Source organism: Amborella trichopoda, chromosome 11 (genome assembly GCF_054954075.1).
Source record: "Amborella trichopoda isolate Santa Cruz 75 chromosome 11, AtrichopodaSantaCruz75HAP2 v2.0, whole genome shotgun sequence".
Lineage (NCBI taxonomy): Eukaryota > Viridiplantae > Streptophyta > Magnoliopsida > Amborellales > Amborellaceae > Amborella > Amborella trichopoda.
The window spans coordinates 14,496,271-14,511,599 of record NC_142346.1 but is presented as its reverse complement, the minus strand read 5'-3'; the positions used below and the strand labels follow the sequence as shown (position 1 = coordinate 14,511,599).

Sequence of the window (15,329 nt, the reverse complement as noted above, 5' to 3'; positions counted from 1 at the left end):
AAAATTCAAATGGTAAAAATACTTTTTAAAGAAAAATAGAGTCAAGAAAGTTTTAAATTACGTAGAAAGGACTTAAAACAAAAGATAAAATCCAGTCAAATAAGATCGAGTCCAATCCAGAAAGAGAAGAGAAGATAAGTAGAAACCTAGTCTAATGTTCAAGATAGGGATAAAGCAAAAATAAAAATAATAAAAAAGAAACCTAATCTATTTGAGATAAAAAAATGACATAAAGAATTTAAAATCAAATCTATTTATCCCTTCTTCTTCTTTTTTTTAGAAAACAAAGTGGCTTTAGAAAAACGATTTTTTGCTTTATTAAAGCAAAGGATATTTTTGTTTTTTATTTTTTAATTCTTAGAGAAATGGTAAATTACAAGAGAAGAAATGAATCTTTCTTTCTTTTTCTTTTTTTTTGGAAGAATAGGGTTTTTTTTTATTTTTTTGAAAATAAAAAAAGCTTTACCAGATTTCCATTTTCATGAAAAAATAATTCTTTTTAAAATAAAAAAAAAAAAGGAAAAAAATGGCCTGAAAATGATTTTTTTTTTTTTTTTGTCTTAGAATTTGTATTTGAAAAGAAAAAGTGGACCTAAGCTTGACCTTCTGAAATTTTTCCCTGTTTGAAGAAAAATGAAAAGGAATGAAAACTTGAAAAGAAAAATTTTAAAGGTGCAAAAAAAAAAAAAAAAAAAAAGAGGCAAAATAAAAATATCAGCAAAATGTAAAAAGTAAGTGATGAAAACATAAGCTGAGAGCTAGGTCCACATGAAGCAAATTTCCATTAGAGAAAACCCTTTTTCTATTTTTTTAAGAATGAAGAAGTATCAAATAAAAATAAAAAGAAAGTGGTAACAGGAGCTGCAAAGAGGTACGGACAGTTAGGAGAGGGCCAAACCAGAAGTGCGAGATGTGGGCGCCAACAAAGCCTAGCACACTGATTCAATCCTTGAGATGCCTCAAGAATTGAATTTTTGGTTTTTAAAAAAAAAAAATAGAAAATAATGAAATAAAAGTTATATTCCGTACTCAGATCTAGCTCGAAATGCCCCACAGTGGGCGTCAAACTGTTTACAATACAAATCGGAACGATCTCAAGATGAGATTCTACCTGATTCGAACCACAAACTGATTTTTTCAAAAGAGTGATAGAGAGTGAGACAATCAAATTCTAATATGAGGTCAAATTCTATTAAAAAACTAATAGATCTGCTCTCAGATCAATGGCAAAGCCAGCATCAATCCAAAAAGTATGAAATACAATATAAAATGCAAGAAAATGGATGTAATTCTAATAAATATAAATAAATACAACCAAAAAATGCAGAAAGAGTAAAAAATACTAGACCAAGCAACTTGGCCCAAGACTCTCGGGGCTTCAAGGCCTCGCCTGTATCAGGACCGGCTGAGTTTATATCGTTCGTCCTCTTTGTCTGTCTTCAGGTTTTGACCAGGCTTGGCTTGGTTGGATGGATCTCTTGGCTTTGTTGGATGGATCTCTTAATCTAAGGGTTGTAGCCTAAAGCTTAGGTTTTTTTAAATCAAGGATTTGCTTACAGGTTTTCTCTCTGGGCTCTCTCTAAGTCTCCCTTTTTTGGCCTACTATAGACTCAATAGGGGTGTAGAATGCATAACAACTAAAACCATGAGTGTAGAATAAATAACTACTAAAAACCATAAGATTTGCTAGGTGCAAAATGGATAACTACTAAAATCATGGGTGTAGAATGGATAACTACAAAAAACTACAAGATTTGCTAGATATAAAATGGATAACTACTAAAACCATGGAATTTGCCAATTTTAAAATGGGGTGTTTATAATATTAAACAATTTCTAGTTGCACAAAGGGAACTTATATTTAAGGTTAACTAGATTCAAGGCTATATAAGGTCCAAGCAAGGGTGAGATACTTTTGTTAACTAAAGATAGACATATGCATTTACAACTCAAATCATGTTTTGAGTAGAGGGCGATGGTGCCACAATGTCGGGCAAAGATTTTTGTGTTGCATTGAACTCTTCAGTTAACTTGGATAAGCAAACCTTCAATTTTTCAAAGAATACCTCATTTTCCAGTGCGGGTTCTACAACCTTTTGAAAAACTCATAAACCTCATTTTGTTGAATGAAGCGAGCAAAAGTAGACGAAGCCAAATTGTTGGCACCACTTTTATCACCCTCAATACCTTTCATTGCTTCTATTGTCCATCGCCTCATAATGTAATGAGGTAGGATCTCCAATACATTCCTCACACAAAATACCTTGAGCATATGTGAACAAGGGAGTCCAACACGCTCATACAATTGACATATACATGTGGTTTTCTTATTGGATTCGATGAATATAATAGTACGTTGAATTGACTTGCCTTGAATATCTTCCAAATTATATTTAGCAACTTCACCATTGTCCCCAACTAATTTGATCCAGTAATCTGCTGACTTCACAAGCTCTTCTTGAAACTTCACAAAAACGTTTTTGAGTGCAAATCCTTGATGCATGCCTCTCGATCTAAAGAATGTCTTTAGCACCACTGTGGACATAAGATTCTTGGAGTCATTTTATTTCTTTTTAATGAACTTTTTATCTTGTAACTTTTCAATGGCATTCAAACATGTTGGTAGACTTGTTCCTGAATTGATATACATCTTGGGATCTCGATTGAAACTTTCACTCCATTGTGTGTTATCATGCCTGATGTGAACTTGTCAGATGTATAAGCATCAGCGGATCGACTGCAGCATGCATATAACCATGGGAGCCAAGTTTCTGTTTGAAGATTGTACTTCTCAATCATGGCCATCCATTCGTTCTCGAATTGCTCAGCTGTATAAGAAGTAACACACTTTTGGAACACATCAAAGAATGATGGGTGTGCACGAGCAACATGACCTAGCTTTGATTTAATCTTTCCCATAATGTGCCACTTGCAGTAATGATGATTAGTATGATAATAACATTCTTGTTCCTCTATCTCATGATAATATCTACCAAAATCTCTTATATACTGCATAACAACAAAGTGATACAACCATGTCATGAAAATTAATCACAATAAAAACATTAATTCCAAATTTTTTAGCACTATTAGATATTAAAAAAAAAAAAAAAACATTATAACTGTAGCAAAAATTCAAATTCTACGTGGCACTTGAAAAACATAACCTCTTCTCTTCATAAAACCGAAGAAAAGAAAGCAGGATCATAGTATCCATAATATTAATAATTCATTCAACTCTATCTACTAAGACAAAAAATAAAAAATAGATGAGCATTTCTCCCTACTGTAACAGTAAGATTTTTTTTTTCTTATAGACAAAATCGATAATCTAGGGGTTTTGGATAATAATGAATTTAAATCTTTTTTTTTTAATTGGGGGAATACTAGAGTGGATAAAGAAAAATAAAAATAAAAATAAACAATCTTTCGACGCCTGCAAACAAGAAAGTTTGACAGCTATTTGATTGACTGCTTGAGATATCACAAATTTCTTCAGACCATTTGCTTTCCTTGAGGCATAAATTTTGGACACCATTTTTATGCTCAATGCATGGATTTTGTTTACTGTATCTATGAAAGAAACAAAAAACAAAAAAAAACAGATAAGGATTTTGTCTACAGCAACAGTAAGATTTTTCTTTTTAAAAGAAATTGTTTTTCTAACTAGGGCTTTTGGGGATGAGGGAGAGAAAGATGGAAGAAAAATGGGAGAGACAGAGAAAGGTGGAGAAAAAATTTCTTCACTTCATAAATTTTGGACACCATGTTTTTTCTTTGTAGTAGATTTTTTTTTTGGGTCTTGGGTTGGAATATCTTGGGTTGGTTTTTGAAACAGAAATGGACAATCTCTATGGATTGATTGCTTTGAGATAGTGAGCCATTTGATCATTCTATAGAGTGTAGAGAGTTCATACCGATTTTGATTAGAGATTAGGGCTGATATATCCTTGTTCCTTCCACTTTTTGCATTGGGTTTCCATGCTGAGAGCTTGGCGGAAGGGGGCAGAGAGAGAGATGGGAGGGAAAATGGAGGAGAGAGAGAGGGAGCAAAAATGGGGGAAAAGGAGAGAGAGCATTGGGGACGAGAGAGAAAGATGGAGGCAAGATAAGGACATGGAGGGAAAATGGGGAGAGAAACAGAGACGTGAAAGCCCCACTGTTTTAAAAGTCTTAATCCCATTCGTCCGTTTAATGGGGACGATGGACGATTGGCGCTCCACCGAACTACTGTTCTTATCGCTGGCCACCATTCGGGAGCTTTTTCTATATATATATATATATATATATATATATATATATATATATATATATATATATGGGAGTGGATTCTGTACGCTTACTAGCTGACCGCTACAGTAAACGTCAATGGCCCAGATTGAATCTGGGCCGATCTAACGGTCACAACCTCTTTTCGTGTCTGAATTTTAACTTTTTTTCTATAAATCCAAATCACTTAAAATTTTAGCTGTATATTCTTTTTATCAAGGCGCACATAATAAAAATATAAAAAAATAATCCATAAAACAAATTGATCAAACTACCCCCAAATCTTTACAAGGGTATTTTGATCAATTCATTTCATGTAAAACATTTTTTATATATTTTTTAAAGATTCACCTATTTTTATGTACACACTCTCCGATTTTTATATTAATCTTATTTGTAAAAAAAATTAAAATTCAAATACTACCAGACATTCGGGATCGTCAGATAGGCCCAGATTCAATCTGGCTCATTGGCATTTATTGTAGCAGTACACCTTTGGGCTGACAGGATATTTTCCCTATATATATATATATATATATATATATATATATATATATATATATATATATATATATATATATATATATATATACTTGTTCACAAATCAAAATCAAATCTCATAAGAACATGGTTTTATGCCTTTATCTCTCTCTCTCTCTCTCTCTCTCTCTCTCTCTCTCTACCATCAATACGTTATATCTTTCTTTGCTTTTTTTATCTGTCTAGAGCATTCTTCTGCAGATAATTCTACTCTCTTTGTCTTGCCATTGAAATACAGTCACTCCAAACAGATAAGCCTAATCATTTCTATAATGTTATTTATTATTCTAAATGTTTCTAGGTTTCTTATGAGAAAAAAAAAAAAAAAATCCGTCGAAACCTGGATTTGTCGCTCATCTCTCTTTTTTTTTTTCTTCCCGCTGAAGCTCTTCGAATCCCTTACAAAAACCCTAAATGTATCTTTAATTTTCCTGCTAAAAATTCAAAGATTATAATGGCTTAATAGAGGGACTGTTAAAGAACATGTAAAATCCGTCAAATTTTAGATATCTCTGTTGGAAGGTATTTTTCATCAACATGAGGCCCCCGCTCAATAAAGGCATAGCAAGTAGTGGAAATTTTAACAGTCTCAGAACAACCCCAGAACTGGCCAAGATCTTCATAAGGTCTCTCAAGAGTCACTTGCCAAGTTTCCTCGCATTCTGACATGTCTAAGGTAGTGTAGACTGAGAAATAGTTCCAGCAGAATCGGCCTCTGGCACCCTGAAATGGACCCCTATACCTAGAGCTACACTTTTAGCATCTCAAATTGATGTGGAACCAATTCCATTGGATCTGGCACGGCTAAAAACCCCTAAGGGTCAAATTTCAGTCCAAACGAACACTCCAGGAAGAAGTCATAGGCAAAAGAGTGAAACAGGAGAAGCCGCAAGCTATTCCCGTGCGACCACCCTGCAACACTACACCATTGAAGGGACAGTCACGACCAGTGACTTTCGACGCTCATATCTCGACCGTCCAGATTCAAATCATGCTCAAATTTCTTGAGCATGTTCGTCTAGTCAAGACGAGCGATTCGATATGTGGCACGCCCCGTGACGATACCCTAGAGCGAAGAAAAGCTAGAGAGAAGTTGTTGATCCATGAAGAAATTTCAGGGCATTCAGCAGCTTTGTGCCTTGCTCGAGCGGCCAGATCACGCTGCTCGCGAGCCCAATCAACGCGAGACCAATTCCATTGCACGCATAAGGTCTTGGGTCATCACTGACCCGACGTACATGATGAACTGTAGGATTCTGCACACGAACCCGATGAATAGACTGCAAATTTCGTCGTCGGAATCCTTGATTCCAGCCAAAATTCCAAACTTGTAAAATCTTCATTCAGGCACAGAATCGAGCTGCGTTTAGTGCCTCGTGATCATAGCGGCATGCTCTGTGTAATTCAGCGAAGAAATTCTCAAAAAAATCAAGGAACGAGTACACCATCGATCCAAAGTTTCAAGATCTATTCAAATTTCAAGTCACATGATCATGCACTAAAAACACGATCCTTGCCTCAAAGTTTGGTATCAAATCAATCGACATGCCAAGCCTACAAGAAAATAATCATCTTACGAGCAACCGGGTATCAGAACAACCCCAGATCAGCCATGCAATAACACGCAAGTACTAGGGCAACACAGGGACTGTTCTAGAATTCTACAACTTGTTAGGAAGGGAAAAATCTGTCATTTTTCACCCTATTTTTTAATTTCTTTTAATTCAATATAATCTTAATTTTCAATAAGGGTTACTTTTGATCATCCACTCATGTTTGGGGTACAATTCTATATATACGTACCATCATGATATGCAAAAAAGGAGAGACACAGTGAGACACACATACAAGAGAGAGCACTTAATACAAGTTTCTCTTTCTTACCACTGTTGTGTCATGCTAGAGAGAGGGAGTGACGTGAGAGAAAGTTTCGACCGGTACCCCTAGGGTTGAGGTAAATCTTCCCTCTTTTATTTTTCTTTTCTTCTCTTCTCTCTGTTCTCCTCTCTCTTCTCCCCTTAACTTCATCTAGGTTCTTCGCAGAGGCCACGCACAGTAGTGGCAGTGTCATGCATGCCCCTCCCTTGGTTTCACAGGTCGCGCATGGCGATGGCAGTATCACTTGCGAGTCTTCTTCCCCTTCTTCTCATATATCTCATTCTCTCAGTGAGGTCTGTAGACGATGCTACCCATCACAGCCCACAGACGTAGCTGCGACGTCTCGGTGGAGAACCCAGACAGCGAAACTTGTTGGCACCTGTTGGGGTCTTCCTCTGCTGCACGTCTAGCATGGACGACGATACCTATCGTCATCCGCTAGGGGTCTTGGCAACACTCATTGTCGTTCGCGAGCTTCCTTCGTGTGCTCGATGCCTATCGCTATTCTCCCAGCGTCCCACACCTATTACCGAGCGACCAAGAGAAACTATCGTCGAGTGCCTCGTCAGGAGTCAGCGCCATCCGCAAGGGATGTGTCATCTCCTCACGTTGCCCAATGGTGATGCTTGTTGACATCCGAACTTCTCCTTCCTTTTGCCATCTTGCCCTCTTCTCTTCACCCCTTTCTCTTCTCACTTGAAAGGGGGTAGACTTAACCTAGCATCACCACGCCGACCTCAGTTTCGAGTAGCATTGCCGAGTGCTTGTCTTATGAACCATGCTTGTCTTATTACCACTCTAAGTCGGTGACTTCTGACTATCACGCTAGTCTCGCCCCTTCGTCAAGCTCTCTTCTCCTTTCTTTGTTTCTTCTAACATTGCACCTCATCAGCTTCTCGCAGGAACGTGCATTGCCCTAAGACAAGGGTGCGTCCCTTTGACCCACTTGTCTTACAAATTAACCATAGAAGTATTATGCAGAAAAACATGAGGATTACAGGTCAAGGGAGGCGATTCTGAACCAGCTCAAGTAGTTGAGGGGCTTTCTTTGTGATCTAAGAGGGTGCCCACACAAGCCACCCCGAGTAAGTCCTGAACCCACCTAAAATTCCTCTCTCATTAGTTGGTAGACCTGCCCTTGCCCTCTAATGAGGTTTCGAGAGAGCATCAAATCCCAGGTTCACCAGAAACCCGAGACACGTGCCACCAAATCACCTAGATTAGGAGGGCGAGAACAAGGCACCTAACCAGCTTGGCGACTCCACTGTGGACTTACTACCCCATAGTCGATTCGCTTTTGTTGGACAAGTTTCCTTCTTTACGTTTTGCACCCATTTCTATGGCACCTGGGTTGCTCAACCCGTTCATCCGGGTCGGGGACTTCCTTATCCCTACACTCGTAGCTATCCCAGGGAAGTGAGCCGCTCAAGCCTCCTTCCCTACCCTTCTTCGGAGTCAGGATTCACGGTCCCGCTCCCAGGTTCTCACTTGGATCGGTGCGAGAGGGGACTTAAAGGTCCCTGCCTCCCCATGCATGGGTAGCACTGCTACTGCCACACACCTTACTACTGGCAAACCTCCTGTCAATCATACTGCTATAGTACGTCGAAAGGCCACCCCGTCCATCCCTGTGAAAGGCAAACGAATTGATGTCGCGCCCGAGGTTCGCCACCCCTATGCTCCTTCACCACTTCGAGGCTCCACACCTGGAGAGAGGAAGAGGTCCTGAGGTCTTCACCCCTTGCACACACTCAAAGGCTCAAAGTTTGTCCACTCAAGCCACACCTTAGGGCAAACCTAACGTTGCCTCGAGCTCGCATCCAGGGCTAGGCCTTCTCAGGCCGAACCCTACATGCGTCATGCATTAGGGTAGCGCTAACTCTATGCCACCTCGAGCACAGGAGGGTCGACCACTATGTCTTCCCTCCCGGCACACGCAGCTTCACCTTGTAAGAGACAAGCTCCCGCCTCATCCCTTACAAACACAAGCTCATGGGTCTCGCCCTCTTCCGAACAAACCCATCAACCGAGCCCGGGCTGACCCCCAAGTCACCGAGACTGCTAACCCTAACAGTGCACACGCACCATCTTTGCAGGTCCCCCTCGGATCTAGACTCAGACGGAGTCACGAGCTGGCCCTTCTTCCCTTTGTCGCTTTCCCGACTCTAGGCAAGCACCTCGAACCTTGGTACTCAAAGGTTTTCCCTAAGAGTACCATCTTGAGCCAGCCCCGGGTCATCCGAACACCCTGGCCTCACAAAGGAATTCGAGGCAACAGCTTGATGTCAGACAGAGGCCTCCAGCCTCCAAGATAAGAACCCAAGCAACCCTCCATCCTTGGGCCCCACTCCCTGCTCCAGCTCATAGATATGGCCCTCGCATGTTCGAAGGAAACGGCCTACTCTAGGTCTCAGGCTTGGTTCTGGAATGAGGTCCATAGACGCCTCACGAACAAGCAGAAGAGAGGCCTGCACATCCTGACCAGGGAAGCCTCCAAGGCAGTCGAGGTTCCCACCCCTGACGACCTCCTGCCTTGTAATCCGTTCTTCCGTCTTCAAACTCCGAAACCTGAGCAACTCTAGGAGTATTATTCGGTGATCACCACCTAGAAGCCACCATCCCAAGACCATCAAGAACTGGTCCTCACAAGATCGGTGTACAAAGATCGAGTCCAGTCAGGGCAAGCTGAGCCGCTACAGACTGACTTGCCACACACGACTCTCCAGCCTCAGCAGTCCGCTGCATCACCTGACCCTGACCTCCCAAAGGAAACAGTTAGTGTCATGATGATCAATGACCAAAACGACGCTCAGGAGGAGCGGATGAACAAGTTCGAGGAAATGATGCAAGCCATCCTCGAAAGATGGAGTGCCTAGAGGCCGCCAGGTCCCCTTCTTCGTCCGATTCGCTGGCTGGTGAGGACACAGTCCCCAGGCATACTCCCCCACCGCTCTCCCAAGATAGCTCTCCTGCTCATAGAGTCTCTCAATATAACATAGATGCTATGGTGGCCCACAGCCTCAAGAACAAGGTCCCAGGCATGAAGGATACGCCGCTCTACCAGAAGTCGTATCCTTTGTACATTGACCAGGTGTCGTTTCCCCTGAACTACCAAAAAGGGAAACTCCCCCTGTTCAATGGTACTACGTCTCCTCACCAACATACGGCCCACTTCCAAGCGGCCTGTTAGGAGACGGCAACTGACGGAAGACTTCTCCTTCCTCAGTTCGTCGAGACTTTCGAAGGGCCAACCTTTCAGTGGTATGTTAGGTTGCCCCCAAACTCGGTGCACACATGGCAAGAAATGGAGCAGTTGTTCTACCAACGCTTTTATGAAGTCCAGAGGAACGTGGAAACCATCGAGCTCCTCACCTTGATGCAAGGCCCTGATGAGCCGATCGACAAATTCATTACTTGATGGAGAGAGTTGGCGACCTTCCACGCCACTCCCATGACCGAGAAGGAAGCAATCCAGACCTATATACGGAACATGCTTCCTGAGATCACCCTACATGTCGAGGCATCCAATCCACCCTCCATGTCAGAGGTTATCTCTAAGGCAGTTCATATTGAGGGATTGTTCAAGCACCATGAAAGTCCTCACCAGTAACCCTCCACTCGCTCCAGCAGTCGGGGCAACCGAAAGGCAGTGATCAGCATGACTGTCACGTGACTGACACCAAAGGTACAGTTTCTCAGACTCTCGACCTCTCTAAGGAACAAACGCCTCCAATCGGGGGCAAGCAGCAGTCTTACAATGCGGTCTTGCCTCCTAAAAACAGTAAGCGGAACGACTACTGGACCTAGCACCAGAATAAGGTTGACCCCTTTGACACAGAGTGTACCTACGCACTGCTTCAACTGCTGTTAGCACAGAACATAATCCAACTGCCAGAGGTCACCACTGTAGAGCCACTGGGGCAGGAGACACACGAGAAGTATAGGAGAGTAGCCCACCCCACTCACGACTGTTATAAGCTCAATGACACTATCGAAGCCCTTATCAACAAGGGTCAGATAAAGCTCAAAGGGTTAAAGAAAGCACTAGGAACAGCTGAGGCGTCTCACATAATCATGATCCAGGAGGACGACGGGGCACCCGCTATCCTTCGTGCATTTTTCTCCATAATGTTCGAAGAAGGAATCACCACCCCAAAGCAGACAAGGCAGCCTAAGTTCCTGCCTCAAGGGATCGAGAACCTCTGGTACACATACCACCAGATACGAGGCCATGACGTTAGCGAGTGCATTAGCTTCCATAAGCTCTTGGCATAAAAGATGCAGCAATGCCAGGAAGTTCAAGGTGACCCGGTAGGACACCCTCAGGTCCCTCTGCCGCCTGCACAAGAAGACCTCCCGACGCAAACCCAGGGAAACACCAGGGAAGACCCTCTCCAAGCCCTCTTCGAAGCAATGCTTTATCAGGGCCTCGTTACCCCCAAGTCTACCGGATAGCCTAAGCATCTTGCCTGGGGCACGGAGAAACTCTAGTGCCCATACCTCTAGGTGTCGGGCCACGAACTCAAAGACTGCTCTAGGTTCGAGGCCATAGTTGTGGAGAAAGTCCAACAAGGCCATATCGTCTATGCAGCTCTCCAAGAACACGTCCAAGCCCTCGCTCCTGTTCGAGAGGAAACCACGCAACAAGCCTCTCATGAGCATGCACTAGATCCCTCAGGGCCCTCGACCTCTCAACCCTGGGAAGTCTACCATGGGCGGAGTAGGCTCAAATCCCTAAATCGTGAGGCAGTCTACTAAGCTAGGGCTACTCACCAGCCTGATAGGGTGGTCCAAACACCTCCTCAGGGATCTCAAAGGAGACGGCCAGCGTCCAGGTTGGCCAGCCAAAGAAATCTCCCTCCTCAGCCAGCAATCAAGGAAGAATTCCTCAAGCCTCTCCCCCCGATTCCGACCTTGTGGGACTTCATCCAGCGTGTAGCTCACCCCCTCTTATCGTCCAATCAGGCAAACGTCCCTATGTCATCAATATCTCAGGAGTCGGCCAAAATGGGTAGCAATGTTAAAAGAACCCCACAATGGTCAAAGTCGGTGCAAGACCTTAAATACCCCCTACAAACGAAAAATACTGGTGGCGATGCAAAAAGCACCTCCAAAAGTTCTAACTCTTCTTCTCCTCCCCCCTCCTCTATTTTCTCCACTGGTGCAGCTCAACGATGCCCAGACTTCGACACTCTAAATAAAGAGTTCGGAGACACCAGCCTCACCATGCCGCAGCAAGAGCGCCTCAGAGAAATACTGGCCTAGGCAGCAGGATTCTTGATAGTTGCTAACACCCTGTCAACCAGAGCCGAAATCGAGACATCTCCGGGCTCCTTCTCCCACAAGGCCTGCCACATAATCCAAGTGCATGAGACATCACCCAGCTCGGGGCAAACATCAAGCGAGCTCGATCACGATGTCATAGACCCCTCTCTTGATATCGACCCTTCCATCTCCTGGACCAATCAGACACCAGTCCTCTCCCACATTGTGCCCCTCTTAGAGGCCGAGATATCAGGATCATGGGTGTCTACGTTCGAGGTCAATGAAAATCCTAGCGAGTCCCCTGACGAGGAACTTCAAGAAGCTCTCGAAGAGTGGGAAGAAGGCGGTCAAGCCACAGCTGACGAGCTCAAAGAGATCAATTTGGGGGATGAAGCCGACCTAAGGCCAACCTTCATCTCAGCAAAGATGTCTACAGAAGAGAAAGAAGGCTATATTTCCCTCCTCGAGAAAATCGAGACGTCTTTGCCTGGCATTATCATGAGATGCCTGGTCTAGACCCTCAGATCGATGTCAATCGCCTCGGCATCGATCCTACCATTAAACTCATGAAGCAGACGTCAAGAAGGTCCCGACCTCGAGATGCAGATCGATGTTGAGGTGAACAAGCTCAGGAAATTTGGATTTATACGTGAAGTCAAATACCCTAGATGGCTGGCAAAAGTCGTCCCAATCAAGAAAAAGAATGGTCAAATCAGGGTCTGCATCTACTTTAAGGACTTGAACACTTTTTGTCCCAAGGACGATTTCCCCCTGTCGTTCACCTAGATGCTGGTTAACTCCATAGCCCACTGCCAAATCTTCTCCTTTATGGACGGTTACTCTAGTTATAATCAAATCAGGATAGCGCCAGAGGATGAGCAGACCACTGCATTCTTGACTCCAAAAGGTGTCTTTTGCTACACTGTGATGCCTTTTGGGCTAAAGAATGACGGTGCTACTTACCAGCGAGCCATGATAACCATCTTCAAGGACATGATTCACAAGGAAGTCGAGTGCGATGTGGATGACCTGGTGGTGAAGTCTAAAACAAAAACCACTCATGTGCAAGACCTTGAGAAGGTGTTTAAGTGATTGCGGCATCACCAGCTCAAGATGAACCCCTTGAAATGCTCCTTTGACGTATGTTCAGGAAAATTCTTAGGGTTCATCGTAAGATACCATGGACTCGAGATCGAGCAGGTCAAAATCAAGGCAATACAAGATATGCCATCGCCTACAGCCCTCCATGAACTGTGTTCTCTTCAAGGACAGCTCGCCTCCATCCGAAGGTTCATCTCAAACCTTTCAGGACGATGCAGACCCTTTTCACACGTCCTGAAAAAGGACACTCCTTTCATATGGGACGAGGCATGCCAAGCAGCGCTCAACGACATCAGGCAATACCTATTGAATCCACCAATGCTCTCCACCCCAGTGCTTGGAAGGCCCCTTATCCTGTACGTGACCGCCCTTAACGAGTCACTCGGGACACTCTTAGCATAGAATAATGATGGGGGGAAGGAGACAGTGCTCTATTACCTCAGCCGCAGAATGCAAGGGGCCGAGAAGAATTATGTCCCATCGAGAAGATGTGCCTAGCCTTGACCTTTGCAGTACAAAAGCTCCGACATTATCTGCTCAGTCAAGAGGTCAAGTTGATCTCCAAGGCGGACCCGGTCAAGTTGATCTCCAAGGCAGACCCGATCAAGTTGATCTCCAAGGCGGACCCAGTCAAGTTCCTTATGACCCGGTCATGCTTATCAGGACACTTGGGTAAGTGGGCATTACTGCTTATGGAATTCGACATCACGTATGTACCACAAAAAGCATTCAAAGGTCAAGCCTTAGCGAACTTTCTCGCAGCTCACCCAGTCCCTGCAGAATCTCCCCTATCAAGTGACCTCCAAGAAGAAGAAGTTTTCTGCAAGGAGCTAACTCGACCGTCGGAGATGTACTTTGACGAGGCATTTTAGTCTGATAAAGGAGGCACCAGAGTCATGTTCCTGAGTCCCAATGGCGGGATAATCCCTCTAGCCTTTTCACTTGCGGAGGCATTTTCTCATAATGAAGCGGAGTATCAAGCCCTCATAATCGGCCTAAAGATCTCCCAGGAGCTAGATCTAGAGCAGCGATGCATCTTCGGCGACTCTGAACTGGTCGTCCGGCAACTTAAGGGGATATATGACGTAAGGAAGGATATTCTTCAGCCTTATCATGACACGGCCAAAACTTATATGGCCTAGTTCAATGACTTTTCCTTGAGTCATATCCCAAGAAGTCTAAACTCTCAGCCACTCTCAAAACTCGGTACCACCATCCAATTGTCTTCATCAGGGCCCACCACAGTCTGGGTAGCTGAATGGAGACACGTCGACTTGACAACTGAAGTTGATGCAGATGATGAGAGGGATGTCCACCCTACCCATTCGGGGCACTCCTCGCAGCCTCAAGGGAGAGTTGGAAATGTCAAAAGGAAAAGAGCCCAAGACTAGGGAACCGGAGCCCGAATTCTTCGACTCGATGTGTGCGGAGATTGAACAAGTGGAATACTAGAGGGAGACCATCATGGACTTCGTAAAGCACGGAAGGTTACCTCAAGATCAGGCGGAACGCAACGGCATATGAAGGATGTCCACCAAGTACACCCTACTCGATGGGGATGTCCTCTTTTGTTGATCATTTGACGGAATTCTCCTCAGATGTGTCGATACACAAGAGGCAAGCAAAGTACTCGAAGAAGTGCACTCAAGCATCTGTGGGCTGCATCAGTCCGGCCCCAAGCTCTATGAGCGCATACGCAGGCTCGGCTATTACTGGCCTTCCATGGTAGTTTACGCTCAAACTATGACAAAAGATGCCAGGTGTGCCAAATCTACTCGAGCCTCATTCACCAGCCCTCAAAGCCTCTCCATCCTACAGTGACATCATGTCCCTTTTCCCAATGGGTCATTCCTTCATCCTAAGGCGACATACTACTTTTCCAAATGGGCTGAGGCAATCCCTCTCAGACAGGTTCTAGGGACTGTTGTGGCTAGCTTCGTGCGGCACCATATCATATATCGGTTCGGGTTCCCGGACCTAATAATTTCTGATAATGGGCCCCAGTTCAGGAACTAGCATGTTGATCGCCTGGTCAACCAGTTCAATTTTGAGTGGAAGTACTCGACTATGTACTACCCTGGAGCCAACGGGTTAGCTGAGGCATTCAACAAGACTTTGTGCGGGGTGCTCCGGAAAATCGGTGTTGAAGTCAAAGAAGAACTGGCACGAGAAGCTACCTGAGGGTCTGTGGGCCTATCGCACTACCACTTGCAATGCTACGAACTCCGCCCCTTATTCCCTGGTCTACAGGGGAGAGGCAGTTCTACCCCTCAAAA

General features: G+C 44.0%; 1 long non-coding RNA gene across 1 annotated transcript; it reads right to left on the bottom strand.

Moving 5' to 3' along the window:
* Positions 1-2,159: 2,159 nt before the first annotated feature.
* LOC148779764 (uncharacterized) lies at positions 2,160-4,075 on the bottom strand. The gene is made up of 2 exons (XR_016043612.1): positions 3,918-4,075; positions 2,160-3,009 (listed from the first exon to the last, which is right to left on the bottom strand). It is a non-coding gene; the product is annotated as an uncharacterized LOC148779764 (long non-coding RNA).
* Between the last annotated feature and the right edge of the window lie 11,254 nt (positions 4,076-15,329).